Below are 8,513 nucleotides of genomic sequence, written 5' to 3'. Positions count from 1 at the left end.
CTGGCACCCGGCGCGGACGCCGACCGCGGCCGGTGTGTCAGTGACGGCGGCTGATGGGTCAGTGACGACGGCTGGTGTGTCGGTGAGGGCGGCCGGTGTGCCGGTGACGGCCGGTGTGTCGGTGACGGCGGCCGGTGTGCCGGTGACGGCCGGTATGTCGGTGACAGCGGCCGGTGCGTCGGTTACGGCCGGTGTGTCGGTGACGGCCTGTGTGTCGGTGACGGCAGTCGGTGGGTCAGTAACAGCCGGCGCCCGAGTGCCGAGACAGCGGGCCGCCGAACAGATCGTGGGCAGCGCCGCCGTAGGGGCGGCATGCTGCGTGTGTCGCACCGTCACCACCCCGACAGTGAGACGGCCCCGTCATCGGAGCAGCGTTCGACGGAGCAGCGTTCGTCGCCCAGGGGGCTCTCCGACGGCCAGTGTCGTCTTTCGATCGCCACTGATAACCTTGCAACGGGTATCGCCCATCCGTCACCCGGGGCAGCCTGCCGTCTCCGGGCAATCCTGTCACTAGGGCATGCCTGTTACCAGGGGCGGCCTGTCGTCTCTGGGGCAGCTCGTCGGGCGCCGGCCCGACAGCCATCCCTCGCTCGACAGGTAAATATTTGGGCCGCTCGACCTTCGCACGGCGGTGGTTTGGGTCGGTTCCACAGCTGCTGATCGGCCCGAGCTGACCGACGGCTCCGCGCGTGCCGCGCCTGCTGGCCACCGGCAGCACCCCCGAGACTCCGGCGGTGGCTCGGGTCGGCTCCACAGCTGCTGATCGGCCCGAGCTGACCGGCGGCTCTCGCGTGCCCCGCCTGCCGGCCACCGGCAGCACCCCCGAGACTACGGCCCATACCACAACGACTGAACCATACTGTCACGATTATAGTCCAGACCGTAGCGACTTTGACCCATACCGCAGCGACTCTTATCTGGTCCATATCACCGCGACTCTGACCCATACCGTAGTGACTTTGACCCATACCACAGCGACTCTTAGTCTGGTCCATATCGCAGCGACTTTGACCCATGCCGCAGCGACTGTCTGGTCCATATCGCTGCGACTCTGGCCCATACCGCGGCGACTTTGGCCCATACCGCGGCGACTATGGTCCTTATCGCAGGCTGGCCGCGCTTAATGGTACGGTAACGCGGCGGAGCGCGAGCAAGGGCGCCTCTCGAGGAGCGCGCCGCCGAACAAAGACGCCAGGGCCCCTGGCCACAAATCGTCCACCGGAAGCCGTTCAGATCCAGATGAATGGCGCGATGCCGGCAGTGCTCACCGGCCCGCTTCCGGCTGGATTTCTAGCCCGTCCTCCGTTTGAGGCGCATTAACACGCACACCGCCACAATTGTTAGAGCTTCACTGCAGGTTCACACGCCTGTGACCTTACTTCCTGGGGTCACCGCGTACTATAATGAGGTTCAGAGAGGTCACCGGAATGCCCTGAGTCGCGAGTTTGATGAACCAGGCTTTAAAAACGCAGCCAACTGAGCCACGAATGCGTCGCTGTAGCTCACGAAGCTGCTCGTCACCCGGCCCATGGCGGTATCTGGGACGATCAGATTGATTCGCCACGCTCAGGCGCACTCTAACGCGCAAACGAGCCCGTTATATGGGTCACCGGAAAGGGAGATGACACCGCGGCGAGCGGACCGGCACCAGAAATTGCCGCGCAGACTTTCCTTCACCGCAGCCCATTACTCTCGCCGGAGACGGCTCGCGGGCCGCGCACCCCGACCGGTACGCCACTGACCCGTTTCCATCGCGTCGAAGCGTGAAGCAGTGAATCATCATGAACGCTTCGCTGGCCGCCCGGCGCGACGGCACACCGGCAGGTGAAAACGTAATTAACTGACGGTATTGCTGAGCCGAGCTTGGCGACCGCGGCTGGGTACCAAAGGCCCAGAATGTGTCGACAGTCGGCGGTGCGCACAGAATGTGTCGGTGGTGGTATGGAACTAAGACATTTCTCACCACCACACCGGGCTTTGTTCAACGCTCGGTCCAGCCGGGCCGAGTTTCGCCATCGGTACTTGTCTTGTACGGATCTTCACCTCCCACTGCATTCCGACGTCGCGATTGAATCAGCGCTAGTTGTGAGCTGCTGAGTGGCCACCGGACCGGATGCCGAGCTCACTGGGCACGACTTCCCACGTCCTGCACACAACAGGCACTTTCTCCTCCGGCCGTCGGCCGGCGGCGGCCACGTGGCATGGCGCTGGCTGCGTCGACCCCTGCCGACAGGCGCTGGCGGCCGACGGCCGGAAGGCGCCGTGATAGGACGCCCCTCTGACCTAGACGGTACGTCACAGCGGAAAGGCCGCCGACGGTCCGAGCAGAGCGCAGCGCCGGGGGCAGGGCGCCGGCGATGGCGGCAGTACGTACACGGCTTTTGTGGGATGATCACACCAGTGACAAACTCTCCGGCAATCGATTCGTGAATGATTCGTGAGCGCTATCCAGATTTGGGGAAGGTACCTTACCGACTGGTCCCAGCTTAGTTGAAGACTGTTTTCGGCGGGTGGCAAGACTGATAAGGCCGAGCTCGACGTGTTGGCGAGCGAGACAATCAATCGCACGTCGCCATGGCCGATTCCAGAACCGTGAACTACAACTCTGACTGATCGACGAGCCTCAGTCTGGAATACAAGCCCCAAACTCGTGTCTGGGCACGATTTCCAGTTTATCGATGATTCATATCTGTTTACAACAGGCACCAAATGGCACACCGCTTGGCGTATAGCGCAAGGCCGTCGGTGGACAGCGGCCGATAAGATCATGGGTGAACCATTGTTCGTTGGCAACAGAATCGATCGATGCTAACACGTTCAGGTTTCTTAAGTAGGAACAACATAAGGTGGAGACTCAAACCTGATATGAGCTTATTTTGTGTCCGCTCTGTGCTTTGTCGTCACACGAAAACTTTATCGCGTGCAAGGTAACGCGCCACTGTGAATCCGTTCAGATTTGTGTAATCTCGGAGACGATAACACGGCTGTGGCTACAGCCAATGTGCTCACATCACCCGAACATTTCGGCCCATTCCTGACCTCGACTCTGGAAACTATGAGCTTTTCTCATAAATTGTCGGCCGTTTGTCTTCCGCCACTTCCGGCCGTCTCTCGCGGCGCGCCGCTCCGCCAGCCGCGCGCGCTATAGCAGGCTTGGGAACGGCGGGCACCGCCTGCGGAGCGCGCTGATCTGGGGCAAGACCGGCGCGGGATGCGGCGGCTCCGCGCACGCGCCCCACGAGGCGTCTCCGCTGAGGAGCCGTCGCCGGCGGGGCAGCGTTGTGTCGCCGGCCAACAACAGCGGAACTCACGAGCTCCATTTTCGCCCAGTTGTGTGACAGCCAGTGCGGCCGTGCGATAACGCGGCGCCGGAGACAATGCCACGTGCTCGTTGTGTCGGACTCCCGGCGCGGCGCGGCGCGGCGCGGCGTGACACGAGCCTCTCCGTTAGTCGACCGCTAGGCAGGTCGTTGCCACCAGCTGCCGTTACATCCCGGCTCGTGCAGCGGGCGCGGCCGCCGCGTCCGCCGTGTTTCGTGACCAGGCAGTGCGTCCAACGACGGGCGCCTCGGCGCCGAAAACCGGGTCTCCACGCGTGGACGGGGTCGCGCGGGTCACGCGCGTGGCGTGCTGGCGCGCCCGTCCGCCGTCCTGAGACTAGCAGCCCGAGGGACACGCTACCAGGCTGGACTGGCTGGTAGACTGGACATTCGTAGACTTCGCCCCCCCCCCCCCCCCTGATGACTGGCGCGTGACTGGGCGGCGGCGGTCGGTGACGTCAGCAGAGCCACCACGGTGACTCAGCGGCGGCCGCGGCCCGCTACGCGCCCCGGTCAGCATCTGAACCGGGACGAGCGGACGTGCCGAGTGCGTGCCGGGAGCGCTCGCCTGACCCGCGGCCGAGGTCAGCCGCCTCGGGCACATCAAAGAAGCCGCCGCGTGGAGCAGGCGGGCGGCTCGGTTTGGGTGCGAGCGCTACGCGACGTTCATAACCTGAGCGGGGGTTCGAGAGGGCAGGTCCTACATCCACAGCGCAGTGCTGACTGGAGGCTTCCCTGGACCTGCTCCGTACATACGCCAGTGGTGTTGGCAGCCATCCATTGGGGAAGTCTGCCCAAGTTTCCGGCCCTTTCATGCAGGATCAAGAACTTGGCTTGCAGCCCAGCGTCGCAAAAGATGACAAGTCGAGCTGTGCAGCAGCTGTCCCGCCCGTCAGATGTGTCCAACACGAAGCTCCTCACATTTACAGAAAGCTTGGCTGCAACTGGACTACTTATTTCGTAGATCATTAATAAGCGTCCACTTTACTGGGCTCCATCCAGCCTGCCAAGGAAGTGAAGTGTAACTGCACGGGCCGAGCGGCAGCTGTGCCAATCGTCCGCACACTGAGTGCAGAATCCTTCATATCACCTAAGCTACAGGCTAACGCGCCGGTGGGGCCACATAGGAAAGACAGTGTAGTGCCTGGCTGGAAAAATTTGCCCGGTGTAGCTGGGAACCATCCAGGAAAGACGTCTTGTTTTGGATATAAAACTAAAAATAACGGCGTTTTTCATCATTGCAGGCAGCGAAAATAGCCATGGCAACAGCGTCGAATTACAAATGTCATCGCGGAGGAGAGCGCAGAACGGTCTGGTTTTGTGTGTAATCTATGCCTCGTGCATAGACCACGACCTAATCTTGCCTCTTAAATCATTCACACCAAATATGAGGCAACAATAATGAGCGGTTTGACACGTTCATTACTCCATGGCGGCGTGGCGCCATTCTTCAACAGCAGCGCCGTCAGTCGACCGGGTCTCACCGAGGCGCAAACAATCCAATCTCATCACAAACAGAGCCGGGCCCGTGGCGGCACGACCCCTGGCCAAACAGAGGCAGATCGGTCAACTTTCCACGCTGGCGCTCATCGGCCTGCTTCCGACCGGGCCGCGCGCGCCGCGTGACCCCGCGCTGGTGCCACCCGTCCATCAGCGCACCATTGGGGTCACGTCCGCTCTCTTCGTGTGCCAGAAGGGTGCCCGCCACGGGTGAATCCTTTCGCCCCGTGCGCCAAAGGGCGGACGTTCGCACCAACCGACATGGACAAGGAGCATGACTATTGTCTCGTCTCCCTGGGTTCGGAAGGAGTGCCATCAGTTTCATATACAAGGGAGGGCACCCAGAACAATGCGGACAGGCCGGTGGACGCGCACGTCATTGATAGAAGCACCTACCAGTCGTCTCCAACACACCACCCGACTTATTCATCCATCTATTTCGTACATTAATGACACAATGCTCGACGCTGGTAGCATGCTTGCATGCATTTAACTGGACACGCACGTTTGTACACTCAACAGCGCAGAGGTTCCTTCTTTTTTAGTCGGCACCCTTGCGGGGCAGCCATGCACTTCCTTGCTGTCAGGATGCTGCTGCAATACGCATGCGCACAACGTGCCTGTCGGGCCCGGCGGTCAGAGGAGCGCCCCGGTGGCCCAGAGCGATGCCGCGCACTATGGTCAGGTCCGACGACAAAGGGTCCTGTCGCCATGTGAGCTCACCGGCACCGGCGCTGACTGGCGGGCCGTTCATGGCTAGAGGGCGGTCGCCCTCCAGTTGCTGCCATTTCTTACACGGGAGCCGGTCTAGGAGAAGCCTACCGACGCCAGACTTCATAAAAAGACCTCCCACCCATCTTGGAACGCGCACTAACCCGCTGCGCCTCCGAGCTGGTCCGTGCTGGTAGCATTTATCGCTAGCTTTAAGGGAGGGTTCTACATTTCTTCGGTGTTTTAAACTGAAATGGCCATCTTGAAGGCAATTCAGTGCAGTTCACTGCTCTGCAATCCCTCTGCACTCACTCCTTAAGACCTAAACCCCTTAAGTTTCTAAGCTACACACTCGCGAAGATGTGCAGACTTCTTCGGGACAGACTATTTTAAGGTCACCAAGGAATCCATGACAACATAGTAACGCCATTCAAATACTACCATTCTAGTAGCCAAGCGGCGATCGAGGCGAAACAAAATATAAGTGTCGAGTCGTTCATATCTGGCGTTCGTGCGCACGGTTTCCAGATATAACGGCCGTCAATCGGCTTCCAGGCAATTTGTACAAGGTACGATGATGTAATCAAACAATGACGCATCGAGGAGCATATTTACAAAACAGAGAAATCGTGTTGCCTTCAGCAGTCTTTTCCATTTAAAGGTAAACCAACGATTTAAGTGAGTTAATTTCATCATATCTTCTGCTTGCTTCAATATCATGAAATGTGGAGCATTCTCTTTAACTTGATGGGCATTGGCCCTAAACCGATATTCTAATATCGGGATCAGTGTTTAATAACCATAATATGCAAAACTGATGACAGCAATTGAGAGCACGTGCAAACGCATGATCACCCCTACGCAAGCAAATCTACAAACATTGGAACAACGTTTAATTTGAGAGAGTGTATCAAATGTTTCAATTTTCACATAATCATAAGGACTGCAGCACTTACTTCAAAACACGTCGCCTTTCTTCGACAGCCCTGTTATGGACGCCCCAGTCTCCGTTGCCGTTGATGACGCACATCGTGCCGGACCAGCCGCCTCACCCAGTTACGTTGCGTGCTCCTGCGGGGGCACCAGACCTCGCCACGCGCGGGTCACGGCCGCTGCCCCCCCCCCCCCCCCCCCCGGTCAGCGCATCGCGCCACCGCGTCCGGACGCGCGCCGTTTCACCGCGCGGCGACGCGGCGCATCTATCCGCATCCACCCGCAGATTGGCGAAAGCGACGCGCACGCGCCAGCGCGGCGAGCGCGACGCGCGACAGACGCGGCGGGTGGCGGTGCGTGGACACGCGGAGGCTCATAGAGCCGTGAGTAGAGCCCTGACAGCTGGTAGGCCCGATGGGAGCGGGTGGGAGACGGCAGGGTTGCCGTGGTCGTTCGGAGGCCACCGGCTGCCCCAGTGCGAAACTTGTGGCCGGCAGCGCCCGCAAATCAGCTCAAAGTGCGCTGGGTTGATTCCCTGCTCAGACATGACAAGACCATGAACGCTAATAAGAAATACTGTAACGAAGTCCATTGCCTGGGAGCACGGCAAGCACTACCCCGGGTCTCCGTTCTTGCCTGGCTACTTTGTATGCGTGCGAAGCTCGTCGCGGTTCGCCAAAGGTCCCAACCTTTACACACTGCTTGAGGGCTTGGTCAGCATAAACCCACCAACCATCACGGGGATTAAGGCGAAGGTACGCACTGAACGCAAAGTGAATGCGAATTAAATGCCAGACACTGTTCTGGCTCATAACTGCAACACTTGAATCGTCTGGTACCTACAGCCCCTAGTTTTGTTCCCTTGGCGCAGAATCGGTACATTACCCTGATGCTAATTACCCAATGTCCGCCGGGTAGTCTAATACAAGAGGGGTGCTGCTTCTTCCTCTCGATTTAACTCGGTCCCCTCCGCTCGACCCCACGCTGAAGCAATACTTCCGCCAACGACTGACGGGACGCCAATGGATTGTGCTAAGGGGCGAACAAAGCAGCCGCCCGGAGCCCGACAGATGATGAGTTATCGCCCCCGGACGCGCCTGAAGCGGGGTTCGTCACGTTTACTTGGGACTGCGGATGCCAGATAAGCCAGAATGCTGCGTTCTGTAATCAGAGCTGCAGACTTGGCGATGGGCTGTGTTCTCCAGCTAAATATACCAGATTTCAGCGCTATAACGTAGAGCAGGAGAGCCTTCTGGGATTTGGAACGTAGGGCACATGCATTGGATTAGAATGTACTCGAACTTTACATCCAGACCTTAATGCAAACTCATAGAGTCAAGAAAGTCCCATGCAGAATGAATATCTGAGCGTGTGGTATTTAGTTTATTTGAAGAAACTGTGACCACAGGTCACATTCTGTCCATTCAATACATTTAATGGCGTATTCAAATGGCTTCCAGAGCTCGATGGAAGGGTTAGGATTCGACTCTCCAACTTCAGGAGTCGAATCCCCCGTTTTTAAGGATTGGCTGATTTGCAAGATTCGAATGCATACGGATCATACAAATCCGAATAATAAGCTCCAGTTATGACCCTCCAGCCCTTTCACTGTTCGCAACGAATCCTCTCTCAGCGGGCAGCACCAGGCTGCGCTCCGCCGGTCGCCGGCAGCCCCTCTGCTGGCCGCCGGCAGCCCCTCTCCCGCCCGCAGCGTGCAAGCACAGGGCCGCGCCCGTCGGCCGCCAGCGCCGCCATTGTGCGATGCCGGTCGGGCAATGCCATTACCCTCCCCGCCCAGCCAGCTGCCCGGCCGAGTCACACAAGAGTCGCCGTCCGCCGCCGGCGAGGGGGGGGGGGGAGGCATCTGCCACCGCGCCGCGCGGCGTGCGCTGACCCAGTTCGCACAGTACGCGTCACCGCCACGACCGCCGCCGGCGCCGCTGGAAATAGCGTCGGCTGCAAGAGGACGGGGGTGGCGGCACACGCCGACGACGTGCAGACAGTCTGTGACGGGAGATCGCCGCCTGGGAGGCAGGCACCGCCGCGAAT

The sequence above is a fragment of the Pollicipes pollicipes genome, unplaced genomic scaffold, assembly GCF_011947565.3.
Source record: "Pollicipes pollicipes isolate AB1234 unplaced genomic scaffold, Ppol_2.1 Scaffold_7231;HRSCAF=8579_pilon_pilon_pilon, whole genome shotgun sequence".
In the NCBI taxonomy this organism is placed as follows: domain Eukaryota; kingdom Metazoa; phylum Arthropoda; class Thecostraca; order Pollicipedomorpha; family Pollicipedidae; genus Pollicipes; species Pollicipes pollicipes.
Note: the sequence above shows the minus strand (reverse complement) of the source record.